Raw genomic sequence first — 16,290 nt, 5'->3', positions numbered from 1 at the left:
TATTATATAGGTGACGGAACCCGTACGCAAATATATAAACAAGCCGTAAAAGCCCTCTGTACCATGTCAATGTTTACACCTTATTTCTAAATGCACGTACGTGTATCATTGTCCATACAATTCGCGATTTCTAAACAGTTGCATGCGAACGCATCGAATCGAGGGCTTTCAGAATCAGACTCCGAATTGGTTTTTGTTGGTTATCGCTCTAGAGTGAAATAAACATGGTTTCGTTCTTTAGTTTCAAGATGTGGACCTTATTACACCTCAATCATGACAATGATAGCACAATAATGATCACAGAATTAGTAACGAAAGCCAGAGGTGGTGGCGTAATCGAACCTTCGATTTCCCTCTCACCAAAAATTCCCAGATGTCCTTAGCCATCGCCTGAGGGATACGAATGTGAAAGCCTTGTAAAGCCTACCATGTAATTCACCTTAACCCTTCTTAATCTACATGAATCCTCCTTAATCCACCTTAATGATTCTTAATCCACTTTAAACTACCCTAATCCACCTTAATCGAATCAATGACAAATTATGAATAAACTTTGCTAATCATCTTCATCTTTTATACATGATGCGACATGCCTTGGTTTGCGTCTAGTCTTCCTTGGGTGAGCAGATATTTTCTGTACCTCACAACGCAACCGCGAAACCCATATTTAATGCTTTTGCCGGTAGCTCGGTAGCGCGGTACGTATGAATCTTTTGTAGGTAATTAAAGGATTTGTTTAGCCTTTGTGCCATGCTATTTTACACATCTTTAGCGTTGCACACCTTTCCCGTGATTGGCGATCACGTGTTCATGAATTTCTGCAGACGTAAATGTAACAAATGAACCTTTGGTGTCAAGCCATCGCTTGCGTCTGTCCTGTACTCTAAAACAAAATTAAACCCTTTGGATTGTCACTTGGCGCGCAACAATAAACGCCCTCATTCAGGTCCGCATTTTCTTTCTTTAACGCTGCGAGCCCGGTAATTCACAGTAACGAAGGGCATGCGCATTATCATCATGACATAGCATTCCCGACAGGAAAGTAGGGGCCGCGGCATTTTCAAGAAAGGAAACGCAAGCAAGGCAGATGACGATTATTGTTGTGTATAGCAGATACACACTCCAAAGGGTGCATGTACCTTTCTTTGAGAGTGCGGTTGTTCGAAATTCATATATTTTTGCGCTGTAGTCTTTTCGAAATATTAGCTACGGGCTCATTCACCTGTCATCAAAACCTAGTCAATACCGTTTATATATGAGTTACCATTCATATATACAGCAACGGCAGACTTTCGCGTGTATGGTCGACAATGTCGGATACCCCTCTTCGAAGCGTGTACAATTTGATAAAACACACCTTCCTTGCTGTAGAGTTCGCCGGAACGTTCCAGAAATTTCTGATAGTTTAGGCCTGTTTTGCACCCAGGGAAGACGTGAAAAAAAAAAGCGACAATTCGATGAAATGAAAACCGGCAGAGCACAAAACAATACAGAAATACGTGACATCTGCACTTCCGATGCACCATACGAATGCGACTACACTACGCTCGTACTTTCCAGCACAGTACCGGCACATCGGCTTACCGTTCAGCCGCTTTTATTTTCTTCGCTACTCTGGCGTTAGTCTCTGTGGCCGCGGTTTCCCACGCTGCGGCAAGTGCGCTGAATTTGCCGAGCGTTTTCGGAGCATTCGACCTTGTGTTGGCCCTGTCAGGTTACAAGCGGTGTAGGTTGTCCACGTGTTATTCGGTGAAAACAGCGCCCATGGGATTTGATAGTTTTTTGACAGAGCTTCCACTGGCACGGAAAGACTCGCCTTTACGTGACCGCGGGGTGCTACGCGACGACCTTCCTTTATGGAGGACGTGGTACTTTTCAGCTGGATGGCGTGCGCGCAAATGGAAACGCTATACCCTTTTCCAGTAATTGATTTCCCCACTCCTCGAAATACGTTACGGCAAACGTCACTTCTTCATAAAGTTAACATTCTGCCAAAGCGCTGTAGGACCACATTGCCTGAGGTCGGAATTTTTCAAAGGTGTCCTTTCATGGTGTCCTACGGCAACGTGCATTGACTGTAGTAACTTGCACAAACTTGTTTGCATTTTTATACTTATGATGTTTCGCTCCACTTCCTTAACATTACGGAATAATTTTGTTAGGATGGTAAAATGAAAAAAAACATAAACTGACGACAAAAAAAAATGAAGTACAGGTTTCTAGTGTTTAGTGTTATTTTGACGTAGTTTGTGCAGTGTTCTCTTCCGTGAGTCCCATTCATGCAGTTATTTTCTGTATACTGTGCTGTGTTGTATGTTTAGGCGGTGTAATCTCATTTTCGTTTCGCGCCCTTATAATTTGCAGTGACCTTGATGCCTTGGAACTAACGCAGAAAATATGTGTTGTGTTTTTGCTCCTTGCTGCTTTTCTTCTTTTTCTGTTTTTTTAAAGGCCAACGTTGCGCAAGGAGTGAATGCTGAAGTAAGTATTCCGCATGAGCTCGACCCCCTTCCACCAATATATAAAAAAATCATTGCTCTACTATTTCACTCAGCCTATCGCACGTACGTTCAAAGCTTTCATGGCTCATGTTTCAATAGGCACCTTAAAATTTAATCCCATTGATTAAAAACAAACTAATAAACCGACCGCACACATCTTCGATAGAGGCATAGCAGAGTGCATGACTTTCGGTTTACATATTTCGAGAATAACAATTTATAAAATACGCTATCTTTCTGATAAGTTCACAGCCACTTTTCCATAGCATGCGGAGTAGCTTTTGTACGGTTGGATTCAATGCGAAATGTGTGACACAGTCTGGTCTCAATGAGGAGATGGGTTAGAAGGCGTGCAGACATTAACCACATGTTCTATCATGTAAGCTTTATGAAGGTGTCAAATACGCTAATGAAGAAAAACAAACACGCATCTGTCGCCTCCTGTTCGCGTAGTAATCTTTACACATTGATCATTTATAGAGACTCTTACATTCTGTACACTAACGTGCAAGCTTGCGGCCCAGTACACTGATCCCACCTTATACTGGGAGAGAAAAGGTGTGGAATGGGGTGGTGAAAGTTTTCTACGAAAAAGAAAAGACAAAATAAATGGAAACTGTGTGCCGATCAGACATCTCTGGTTTGTCTGAGACCCACTGAAGAGAAAAAAGGGTGCATAAAAAGGCGTGGAGGTTAACCAGAGGTAGTTCCAGTTGGCCACCCTGCATGGGGGTACGAAGTAGGGCGATAAATAAATTTCAGGGCAATCTATACTCTTCGAAGTGCAGAAGGCATGGATGTTCTTTGGGAGCACTGACCTAAAGCTTCTTCTTATAGTGGACGATTGTCCAACTGGTACAGAACTCCGCACATCACTTGTCTTGGGCCCCATATCATGGGCAGACGAGCTCCCCAAGAATTTGATCTTGCCGCGGCGGGTGTCACTTCGAGACAAATGTCTCCTCTTCAGTAACAGACGCAATCAATCGAACCTTAAGTAACAAAGCAGCACGACGCAAAAATTTGCATGTAAAGAGAGAGAGAGAGGGAAAATAATGCAGAAAAAGGCAGGGAGGTTAACCAGAGGTAGTTCCGGTTGGCTACCCTGCACAGGGGGAAGGGTTAAGGGGGATAAAAAGAGAAACAGACTGGAAGGTGAAGAGAGAAAGTAAGGGAGACAAGCACCAACAAAGCGCGTACACTACAGAGCGGTAGGGGGTGGCATTCTTAGAGTCTGTCGTGAAGCCCCGTGGACCGCAAGAACCTCAATAGCGCGAGTATGGCCTTCCACGCGGATGTTCTTTCGGAGCATTGGCCTAAAGCTTTTAGTTCTGCAAGTGGACGATTGTCCCTGGTCCAGTACTCTGCACATCACTTGTCTCTCAGCGCTGTATCGCGGGCAGACATAGATAATGTGTGCGAGCGTCTCATTGATGTTACATGTGTCGCACGTGGGGCTGTTGGCCATTCCAATGAGGAAAGCATAGGAGTTTGTAAAGGCAACGCCTAGCCACAGATGGTAGAGCGTGGTCTGTTCACGTCATGGTAATCCAGGCGGGAGGTGCATCCGTATGTCCGGAGACAGCGAACGCAACGGACACATGGTGAAAACATTCGAGTCCCACAGGGGCAAAGTACACTCACGGGACATCAATCGCAGCTCAGCCGCAGCGTCTGTTCGCGAAAGCGCAATGAAGACTCGTTGACCACTTTCATGTGCAGATCGGGCGGCTTCGTCGGCGTGGTCATTCCTGCTGATGTTACAATGCCCTGGAAGCCACTGAAAGATTATGTTGTGTCCCTTGTCATGGCTTTGATGATATATCTACCGAATTTCTGAGGCCAGTTGCTCATTGGGTCTGTGGCGCATTGGGCTTCGTATGCACTGAAGGGATGCCTTGGAGTCACTAAAGACTGTCCATTGTTGCGCTGGCTTCTGCTTAATGAAATCAAGTGCAGCACGGAGCGCCGCGAGTTCTGGACCCGTCGACGTGGTCACACATGAAGTTCTTAATGCATGTAAAGAAATGACAAAGTAGCTTACTCTGCGGACTCCATGCAGAAAGCACCATTTGCTTTTCTTGGCTTTTAGTTTTTACCACATTTCAGCATCGCTTGAAATAATAATAACAATAAAAAGCTGCAAGAAAAGCACCGCTCTTGGAATAAATATAATGTTTTAATACGTTCTTCCTAAAAAAGTATCAAGCCGCCGGTCTCATTTCTCTGGGACAAAGAATACACGGTCCACGTTTATGTTTCCAGTACGAAACATGTCCGTGGCCTACGATCTCAAACAAAAGACAATAATTTCGGCTTGCTTAGGAATATATTGATTAGGAACACAGAGAGCCATGAGTTTCACTTGAAAAACATCTTCAGTGCGGAGAAAATCTGGCCTTCTAGCCAAAAAAAAGGAGAGAGGGAGATAGAAACACAAAAAAGAATTTAATATATATCTAGGGAGCGAGAACGCCTCAGGTGTTTCGTCTTTTACAGAACGACAATGTTCTTTGAAGGACTGAAATCGCTTATTTTAATATTCAGTAAAATATATTAAAAACCTTTTTGCTCACCTCAACAACATGAATGTCAACGTTTGCTCACCGCATTGCGTGAGGAAGGCAGAGTGAGGCAGAGCATAAAACACGCGCTGCTGAAGTGTGAAAACTTATAGCCCCTCCTATTTTTCCATCGTGACGGGCTTTATGGCCAATAAGCTCTGAAAAGTCTTACGTGAAATAAAATTGAGGACTTCTATGAAATAATGGAAAAAGTAGCTGAGCGGTCATGGAAAACATAGAACGAGGAGTACACAAAAGCTTTAGTGAAAAAAAAAACGCTCTGGTGCTTTGCTTTCCACAGTACGGCTATGGCTGCCGTTCCCACGTGCAAAGTATGATGAACGATTTCCTCGGAAGAGCCGGAAGCACTTTAAACAGCTGGAGACATATCATTCCGCTAGCTGGCCACCAAACTATTTCATCATTTTGCGGCTAAAGGAAATAAATGTGTAGAGAAGCGCGAAAGGGAATAATAGTTGAGCAAAAACTCTCGAAAGTCACCATCCAAAGCAGAACATGGTTCCGACTCCAACTGGAAACCCTGAGGAATTTTTATGTTTTGAAAATAGGGACATTTTCGCGAAAACTATTATACCAGTTCCTTAAATTATGGTAAGTAGGAAGCGCATAGAGTTGCATAATTTCTCCCCTCTAATGAGAACGAAAGTGCCCCCCCCCCCTCCGCCCAATGTGCGCGTTAAATTACACCACTTCTTTGAACAGTTTACTAATCTTTAACTTTATGTGCAACGTACGCCTGTTTCTTTTTTCATTCTTTTCTTTTCATGTTAATTTGCAAATTTGTTTCGTTTACGTACAGACATTTCAATGTGTACATTACTTAACCCATAAATTACGGTTCTCCAGTTTTGACATTTTCTTTGTGGAGTGCTTCTATATGCTCCTTTTGCTATGCATGTGCCCCCGGTTTTCATTATATTTCAGAAATAAATTTAATTAGCAAATGTAGGCGTGTCGTGCCCGCTACTCGAATTGTGTGGCCTGTATTGTGCTGAAGATTCTAAATAGCAAATATGCCGGTGATCATTTTGTTGAAAAAACAGTGTGCACCATATGGTTGGGGCAAAAAAATTGTGCAGATATCTATACGTGATGATTGTAAATGTACGTGAATAGTCGAACGCTTCTAGGAAGATGTTCAGTTTATTAAAGGATTCATGTTCGTGAAGTATTACCATTTGTTTCGGCGAGGATTCGGCAGTAGTATATGTAATTTAAATGGCTAATTCTGAAGAGAACAGAGCTGTTAGCGTGCTTACCTGAAGCGCTCGCTTAAGCGCCTATTATGTAGGACGATTTGACATTTATATGGTTATTCCAAGTGGTGCTAGCGCAAGCGTGCAAGGCTACTACACTCCTCATGCGCCATCACAGCGAGCGAGTGCTCTACGATAGCATAGGCAGTGAGAACTCCATGACAGCATATAAACCTTCTGCTTCTCCTGATCTGAGACGCGACAGTTCATAAGTTTCAAAGATCTATATGACTAGGAGATCGGCGCCGAATGCAACTCGGCGGCCGCTAGGCTTCGCGACAGTACGAGGCCGTCTGCACCGGCTCCTTCATATCGGCGGTGGATTGTCGATCACCAAAAAACTTATGGGCTGAAAAACGATTTAAAAAAATAATGAAAAGCACTTCGCTTTAAAAGTGAAAGATATTTCTATTGTCTTCTTTCCTTAGACTTGCTTTTTTTCCGTGCAATTGATTTGAACATAATATAACTTTCGTGAAAGCCGTGTTTCTAGTTTGTTTGGCATCTGCATGTTATCGATGACTAAAGTGGATATTTACGTGACACTATACAGGAAACAATGAAGGAAATCAAAGAATAGCTGAAAATGTTATGGTATCTTTTAATTGAAATGTCATGAACAGACATTAACAGGAAAAGGGTAATGAAAGGGTAAGAAAAGAAAACTTAAGGTAGGGAAAGCCGAGCATACAACTTCGGCATTATAGCATGCCGTGCTCTCAGTCACCGTGGTTTTATATGCTGCTTTGTTAACACTCCTAGGGTTAATCAGATGCACGCGCAGAAATGTCCAAGAATATTTAATGGAGCAAAAGCATCGCAGTAGGCTAGTCGTACAGAAGCGGGAAGACCAACACACGATCACTGATTTCAGCGGTTGGTGTTGTGTCAAAATAAGTGTTGTTTCGACAGTGCCCGTGTTAAACTCCTTGAGCAAGTGATAATTTCTGTGTATGAAGCATACCATGGCAGGGCGGACAAGCGAATGTTCTCCTTTCTTGCGCTTCCATTTCTCTTCTTTCTGGGTGCAAAATATGTGTATGGCAACTTTATTTTTTAATCATTTACATATAAGTGTACGATTTAGTCACAAAATAAATATAAACCTTAGCTTTAGAATAAAAACAGGAACAGCGCAACACAGGACGAGCGAGTAAAGAGCACCGGACAGAGCGCTGACTAGCAACAAAATGCTTTATTTGCAGAAGCAGCATATAAAGAGATTGAATGTGACATGAAGAACAGAAAAAAGAAGAATAAGAAGGATAAACGTTAGCTAAGAAGAAGAGATTACTCGCTCGTCCTGTGTTGCGCTGTTCCTGTTTTTATTCGGAAGATAAACCAACCAGCCCCATTGAACACACTGCAAACATCAGCTACCCATCGCTTTCCTTGGTTTCACTGTCTGGTGGTTCTGATGCGATCATTACTAAACGCCAAGCTTTTTGGCTCCTGTAGTTCTCGCTAGTAAAGGCGTCGCTTTTTCTTGATGGCCAGGAGGTGGCCTACGAAGGTCACCAGCTCTTTTATATAATCATATCCTACATGACACCCGGAACTTAATGGGAATAAGAAGCACATGCACTGATATTGTTAATTGTGGCACTGGCTAGCACATCCATAGATATATTAAATATACATAAACGTAAATACCCAAGTTATAGGACGGGGTGATCGGTGCCGGCGTCGCTCAATTGGATTTAACTGGTGCTGGATGTGCCATTACCTTTCGGACAGTGTTCTTGTACACCGAAATGTGAGGACATTAGCATCCTCAGAAGAAGAAGTAATGTGATTACATTTCAGCTCATGAAGCATTCTTCTAATAAAAAAATTCGCCGACGATTACGATACTTCCTATTGTGGAATTCGAGCGCAGTTTTACATGTTTCGCGCGGCACGTTGCAAACGGAGCGTAGTGTAGCACGACTGTCTCGCTAATCGAGAGAGGAAGCGCGTGTGTGACGCGTGGTCCCGAGTCACAGCAGCAGCCGCAGACAACCTCCACTAATGCAGCGCTTTGTTTTCGTACAGGCGACGCGTGCTACTCTGGCGCCATCTCGTAGCCATTATCGCCGCAAAGCCCCTCGTGCGTGGCCCTACGCTTTTGTTTTCAGGCTTTCGCCATGCCCTCCTCCTCCGCTTTGCGGCTCGCACTCTCTTCTCTCTCGCCGCTTTTTTCCTCCCCCACTGCGTTTCGCGTTCACTCACATCTTTCGCCAGGCTCGTTCACTCGGTTACAAGGTAGGACGCTGACGCCGAAGCAGGAACGGCCACCTAAGAGATGCGCTCCAAAAGAGAGGTACCACATGATTCACGTCTTTCTTTTGTCGCGCTATAGAAGAACTGCCTTCTTGATATAACAATGGAATTGTAGGTTCTGTTTTAGCGCTTGGGCTTTTTTCAATATGTTCTTCAATATGGGAATGGCCGAGAGCCCGGTGCGCGACTCCTGTGAAATCGAGGAAACCATCGAGCACCTATTGCGTACCTGCCCTCGCTGCGATGTACGACGGACGCCTCTCTCTGCGGGCAACTTTACAACGACTGGACTCAACACCGTACTCCGAGTCAAAGTGACTCGGACCACGGCCACACCCGTCACTGGCGCGAATGGCGATCCGTGCATTAGTACAATACTTGAAGTGCACCGGCTTAAGAGACCATATATAGTGTCACTGTGCATCCTCCCACACACGCTCAGTCCTTGCTTTATCGCTTATTTTCTCTTCCTGTTCCCCTTTCCCCCTGGTGTAGGGTAGCAAACCGCGTGCTCGTCTGGATGACCTCTCTTCCTTTCTTGTCCGTTTGCTCTCTCTCTCTCTCTATGGATCTATACATCCAAACAGAATTTATGTACATGCCTTTTTCACTGGAATAAACTTAAAGTCCTTCTTCGCTTTACTTGGCTCTAGAGGATTATTGCTAAAGAATGTAGCCCTTCAGACTCGGGGCTGGTAATTATTCTTCTTGCTAATATAGAACGTGCTCTAGCAAAAGAAAAGTGTGATAAATATTTGTGCATGCAGATAGTATAAGAACAGAAATCACCCACGAGTCCTACGCTTGCCCCTAGCTGGCGCACTTGATGTCCCAAGGTGCCTAAAGAGCGTGCCACCATTCAATTTTGTTCTCAGCCTTCCCATTTACCCCTCGTAAACCCCAATGCCTAGAGGGGAAGCCCACGAGACGGTGTGCCATATCGACCACCTACCGTTGCGCGAGAGCGCATACAAGTGAGATTCGCATTAGCAATTCATATAAGGCGACGCGTTCAACCTCGCGACTAAGCGGTTCACTTATTCTCCTAGGGAAGCACCGAAGAGAAGAAAGGCGTAGGGAAGAAATCGCCGTGCCGCGAAAGAGATCACCGGATTTTCCGCATGATGGCGATCATCCTCCATTCTTCCCTTTTCTCCTTTCATTTGTGTTCTACTATAGCAAGACGCGATCTATTAGGGCAACAGACAAAACAGGTTGCTTCGCAACCATCATTGATCCCCTAAAACAACTGCAGTCGCGACATGCTCTACCATAAGATGCCCAAGAGGGCGTAATCGGTTAGTATACTTTGCAGAAAGCCCGTTGCAATACATAGAGATGATCCCCGAGAAAACTATAATGACATATTAGTTCTTTTTTTGTTTCAAACTGCAGCAATGCCATTGTTTTGTGACAGTGAGTAGCTGCATGTCAGAACAAATGCTGTATTCACGATGGTAGATTGCTGTGTGCATGAGGTGGTTCAGAGGTCGCTTAGTTTGATCGCCTAGGTGGTTGAAATGGAAAACTACCGCGACGATGTACGCAAATAATACTCACACTTGCAATGCGCGTTTGTGGCTATAGACTGGAACCTGAGTGCGCCGCATGCGGCCAGTTATACTTGCCGGCATGTGAAAGTAATATGTTTAGCACACTAGTTCAAGCGACTCGATATTTTGAATATGCCAACACGTATTCCTAGAATATAAAAAACGGAATGTTTAAAGAATGTCCTGTTTTTCTGCATCAAATTGGTTGCATTGAATTAGATTGTGTCTTTCAGATAGCAAGGTACAACATAAGAGAGCGAACAAAAGAGAAATCAAAATCCTTCCTTCTAGTTTGCCTGCGCCGCTGTCGCATCATCTATATTGAAAAAAAAAGAGTCCTAAACGACTTCCAGATGGTTTAGCGGTTTTAATAAAAAGGTCTTCGAGAAATATGTTTAGGTATTTATTACCACACACACACAAAAAAACAATTAGGTGAAAAAGCAGCTCTTCCCAGAAGTCTACAAATTTACAACATGCTTCGTGGCTTTCGTGTAGAAACTTTTCGTTTTAGTATTTTTCTGCTTCCTATTATTATTACATTTTGTGATAGTATTGCTATCTTCAGTTTAGTGCAATTTCTGCACTCACTTGCCCATTACCTGAGTATGCTCTTTCTGCAACTGGTCTGTAAGTCTCATGACACCTTTTTGGAGGACTATCTCATTTAACTCAGCAGCCTTTCTACAATCATCACCATGAACTGCGGATCCAATTCCATGGTGTCGTTAGCTGTTACCTTCCTTGGTTTTAGAAGGGAGTACACTAGCCGGACTATATTTGGAGTTCTGGATGAATAGATTGGTTTTATTACTTTCTTTCTTGTTTCCCCTTCACCTCTGAATAGTACCAACGCCAGTCAAGTCTCGAATCCTGTTACCTGAAACTTTCATTTCTCAAACCCTACCCTCAGCTGATTACCGTCTTCGTTCTTAGCTTATATCAATCGATTCTGATGTCTTTCATACTTGGTCGTCTAAGGCGGGACCACCACATACTCCGGCGAAAGAGCGAACGGCAACACACAAATAAGAGAAAACCATAACTACAGACTGCCACAAAACTGAATCAAAAAGGGGAACCGAGTTAATAAGTTTACAAGTAATTACGGACACCATAATAGGCGGAGCGCTGCATTGGTCAACTTGTAGTAGCAGTGATAATTTCAAGTATTTCAAATGAGTCATAAGTGAGCCAGTTAAGATACAGGTAGATAATTTGTAACACCTCCTGCTGGGCGTCGCTGGAGTATTGCACTTGTCGACTCCAGCGATCGCGGCCTTTCGCTTTTAGCCATGTCCGATTTTCGGGCATTTATTCTAGGGCATTTGGTACAGCAAGTGTCCAGCGTAAAATGTACTACATTGGGCGAATTGTAGAATATTTCGGAAGAGACAGAAAATGCTCGAGTTTGCAAGAATTATGTGCGCAGCTATCACAGCGATTCACAAAGATTGCCAGGTAACACCTCAATGTAATGAATTCTTTCAGATACACACACGCAGGAGTCATTCAAGGAACTCCGCGGTCCTTCAAATATTTTTATGTGATGGCTATGATGAACCAGTCAAACCTATCGGCTTTATGCTCTGTAAAATAATGGGGTAACACATGAGATGTCAAGGGTAACCTGGCATGTCCATAAGGCAATATTGAACATTTTGCAGATATTTTAGTAGGCAACAACAGTGCGCTCGAACTTGTGCTGCTGCTGTGAAGCTGTCACCTGGGTGCGCGTAAGGAGACTTGTGTAACAGCCTTCAACAGTAACACGCTGCGTGCAATCATCCTCGGGTAATAAAGAAACTTCAACATGTACATCCTGTATCCGATCGTCGTGCCTTAGACACCACTGCGTCTACCCAAAAAATGTCGCAGTTTCGCCCGACAGGCGAATCATCGATTGCGGTAGCAATTTAGTAGACAGCCATACGAAGTAAGGATAGTAGTTCTATCGGCCACATAAACTCGCAAACAGTCGCCTACTAACTAAATTAACAAGCATTGTGTCACGCGAGCACAGGCAAACATAAAGACATCTCACTCGATGAGCGTGGTCACTCGCTTTCAAAACGCTGGCGTGAGGAAGAGCAGCAGCAGCAGCGAGCGAATTGACTTTCGTGCTGCCTCTCGCTTCAACGCGAACTAAGCGACGAGAACACAGCGTACAGAAATCTATGAGCACACGGCTCATCTACTCATAGTAGATCGATTGCAAGATAAGGCCTGCGCGGGAGCCATACGCAGCCGCTGCCTAAGTAGAAAGCCCCCTTCCCTCCGTATACCCTTCCCTCTGGTGTCCTGCGCGTGACGGAAGACGGCGCGCTTTCTCGCCGCTATCTTCTGTTGCGCGCGCGAGATTGATCCGCTATTGTCAGATCATCCTCCCACTGTTTCACTGGAACATAGAGCAAACAGCGCGCGTGAATATGTTATCGCCTTTGTACTTTATACCGAACACCTTCCCAACGCCGACGGTGGTTTCAATTTTTGGGGGTTTCAATTTGATTGTTATCGCATTAAAAATCAACAATCTATGCACCTGGTTCGTGGGCCAGCAATCGCTCCTCGGCGGCACCCTTCCTAGTTTCCTATTCATGTCCTCGCAGTTTAGGGAGCACTGTTCCGAGTTTTAGTGGACTGCAGGGGAATCAATGTGAGTGTTACTCAACAGCTAACACTGCTTAGTATATACCTACTAATGGTTGCATAAATCCGATAATTATTGGTTCATGAATATCATTATTACATTTAGTGTCACTTCGATTAAACGCGTCTGAACGGTTAAGAAGTTGAAACGTCCAAAACATTTGACCTTGCAAATTTTTCTGTAACTCCTACTTTATCGTCCTTACATTACCACATTTACTTGTGAAGACGTGTGGTTTTCTGTATCTTGCAGTTATACTGCGCTCATCATCTAAACATAATCCCAACGCAGTTCAGCTGAACTATGTGTAGGTGTACACAAATTTACACCATCTATACATAAGCTCTGACCGACTGCCTAAATTCTAAATGGCGTCTCCAAATGCAGTCGTTAGGAAGTCGTCGCAGACATCACTCATATGTGCGGATCGCTCACATCTACATCACTAGATCACTCGTATAACGAAGACGGTTAGGGCTCATTCACACTTGAGAGTCGCACAGGTCGTCTGACCATTCTTGTCGCAAATGGCCGCATTGGTCGAAAAACGATGGTCGCCTGCCACTCGCACGCTGCTCGATTTTGCCGCCTTGCGACTGCGAGTCGCCAACCGCTAAACCAATCAGCGATGCCCCAAAAGTAGCGTGCGAGACTTCGTGCATACCGGTTCTCATTGCCGGCGGCAAAAACGAAACAGCCGCAAGTGCGCGAACGGCGTCCTGCCCGAAAGTTCTCGTTTCGAATGAAAAGGCAACCCGCAGATCGCTGAGGTGGCCCTTGCATGTGTGAACGCCGGTCTTGTCGCGGCGCTGCCTGGTAGCGGGCGACTGACGGTTGCACGACCTCTGCTAATCGCATGTGTGAATGCGCCCTTAGACGTTTGAAAGAACCCTAGGCTGGATGCGTCGTTACCCTCCAGTCTACCCTAAACACTACCAAAAATAACTGCGACAATTTCAATAAATTAGTGCGTTGAGCGTTTCTTTGAAATCTCTCTCGGAGGATTTTTCGTCAATAGGCAGCCGTCTGTGCTACGATTTCACCAAAATGCACCTAAAAAAACCAGTAGCTTAACATCACGATGGGCTTGAGAGACTTATCCATTAGCGATTTGGGCTAGTTGGTCGAAGTTCATGACGTGAATGCAGTGCAAAACACCTACGCGTGTGGTTAGCCATGAGTTCAGCGGAAAAAGGAGCGAACATAGGCACTGCGATTTCTTTATTTTGCACTTTTCCATTTCCTTTCTTATTCTCTCTGCCCTAAGTACACAACAATCTTCATACACTTGGAGCATTGCGCTTCGTTCACCTTACGAGGGACGCCTTCAAGGAATCCACTGCATTAACTTTGAACGCATAGCGTTCTTTAACATGGACGCCAATCTAAGTGCAGGGGCGTTATTGTATTTTGCACCCACGTAAAGGCGGCAGCCGCGGCTGGTAGTCGCACCAGCGACCTCCTGCTCTCCAACAGAACGCGATATCACCTGAGCCATTACGGCGAGTAGAGCGTAGAGTAGAGAAGTAGGAGATTCGTGAATTTACCAGACACATTTCAAGGGACGTATTGGTGCCTACGCACGCCTTTCCTGTGTCCTGTTTCTGGTAACTCTAAGCACTTCAACGAACGGGTAGCGTGAAAGCCAGTCCTGCACACACCGAACAAAGAACCCCGACGACGGCATAGGAATGCGAAGAAGCGTGTATTGGATCTGCAAGCAACTGCCAACGTGAAAATTCTTAAAAAAATCTTCGAAACAGGCCGAGCGCGGGTCATTAGAGTGAATACTTTTGCTTCAAGCCGTCCTTCTTTGTGCGACACCATTTGAAGCGGCTAGTCTCTCTGTGTCCTCAACGAAGAATCCCCGATGAAGAAAGGTTCCGCATACACGAACTTTTCGAGTTAGGAACTGAGACGCAGGACGTGTTGTTGTAACTATAGTCGAGATTCGTGGAAAAGCTATTCCTCTTCATTACGGCTGACAGTGAGCGATGACCACTCCGTGAAGGAGAGCTTCCGGTCAAAATACGTGCTTCTTCTTCATCCTAAGTAGAGGCTACGAAGAACTAAGAAAAAAATCAGCCTGGTTATTTTTTAAGTCATGAGCGGGTGAAAGAAGTGTATTAGGAAGCACATCTCTGAAAGGGAAGCAATCCTTTTTCCTAAGATTGTATTCTGTTAAGGTGAAATTTATGCAACATGATTCCGTAGTTATCTAAAGAATCATGTTGATCCACTGATCAGGCGTACTCCAAAAATTATAACTTAGAATGAAATGTCGGGTAAATGAGGAACTAGAGGTATGATTTGATTACGCGATTCCTCACAATCAATTGATAAGGACACAAAACGGTGATCACACACGTGAATTAAAACAATTTCGAAACGCAAATGGCTCATTATATTCGTCTAACAAGTTTTCCAATTCAACCCAGCGCGTCAACGGCAAGAATGCCTAACCCTTGAAACTTCTGTAGTGTGGGTTTTGGGGCAAGAACACTAAAAAAGAAGCATATATTTCGTCCCTTCACAATTATTTCCTTATAAACCGGCATTCTGCTATCACATGCATATTGCATATACTTTTCCTTCTGGAATCATTCACTTGCTGCACTTTCATCTGCCTATGTAGGTATTATTATTTTTTTTTAGACACGCGCATTACTCCGTCAACACTCCGCAAACGCCACGCTGCTTTCAGGCACGAAAACACGGTACAGGCGGGAGACGACGCGTAATAAACGCGACTGAGGCTCCGTATCCCACAACTTCCCTCCCGGCCTCCTTCGCACCTACGGCCTTCTTGTCCACTCTCTCTCTCTCTCTCTCTCTCTCTCTCTTTTCCGTTGTCGTTTCCGACTGCTTTTAATCGTGCTCATGTTGCTTTCATTGAAGGGGCGTCTGGCCGTTTGTTCTTCCACTCTTGTGTTCGGCAGACGGCGCCTATGTTTGTTTGTCCCTTTTTTTGCCTTTTTTAACATTTTGATCGGTACTACATGGGGACTCCCACGTGCGCTAGACAACGCAATTTCCCCCGGCACAATTTATCGTCTTCCTGCGCAAGGAGTCGTTTTCGAGATCCATAAGTGGACATCACTTCAGAGTTATATGTGATGGCGACGCTACTGCTTTGCTGTAAAATCCGCAGGACGTTTATCACTGCCAGCTCGCAGACGCTGCTTAACTACTACTAGGGTGAACGATGCATCGCCTCATCACACGTTCATAAGCACTGTAGAAGCAAAAAAAAAAAAAGAAAACGCCCTCAAATACAATATTATTACATATGTAAATTAAGACAAGTGAAGATAAGACTTGCATTAGCCCTCACATTCGAGGAAAGGATGCCGGAAAGGAGTATAAGGTAAATTTTTCCCAACATCATTTTTATTCATTCAGAAGGAAGAGCTTGAATATAAGGGAGAAAAAAGGGGGGTAGGACTTTTTTTCTCCTTGTCACGCTAAAGCCCCAATACTTAT

General features: G+C 44.4%; 1 long non-coding RNA gene across 1 annotated transcript in view; it reads left to right on the top strand.

Moving 5' to 3' along the window:
• Window positions 1–16,290, top strand: part of LOC135919013 (uncharacterized) — a 119,478-nt gene that overhangs the window by 91,006 nt on the left and 12,182 nt on the right. The window contains exon 3 of the long non-coding RNA XR_011508281.1: window positions 2,452–2,481. This is a non-coding gene — a long non-coding RNA (uncharacterized lncRNA). The remainder of the gene's footprint in view (window positions 1–2,451; window positions 2,482–16,290) is intronic.

This window comes from Dermacentor albipictus, chromosome 9 (genome assembly GCF_038994185.2).
Source record: "Dermacentor albipictus isolate Rhodes 1998 colony chromosome 9, USDA_Dalb.pri_finalv2, whole genome shotgun sequence".
Lineage (NCBI taxonomy): Eukaryota > Metazoa > Arthropoda > Arachnida > Ixodida > Ixodidae > Dermacentor > Dermacentor albipictus.
The sequence above is the reverse complement of the archived record's forward strand: the minus strand, read 5'-3'. Positions and strand labels throughout refer to the sequence as shown.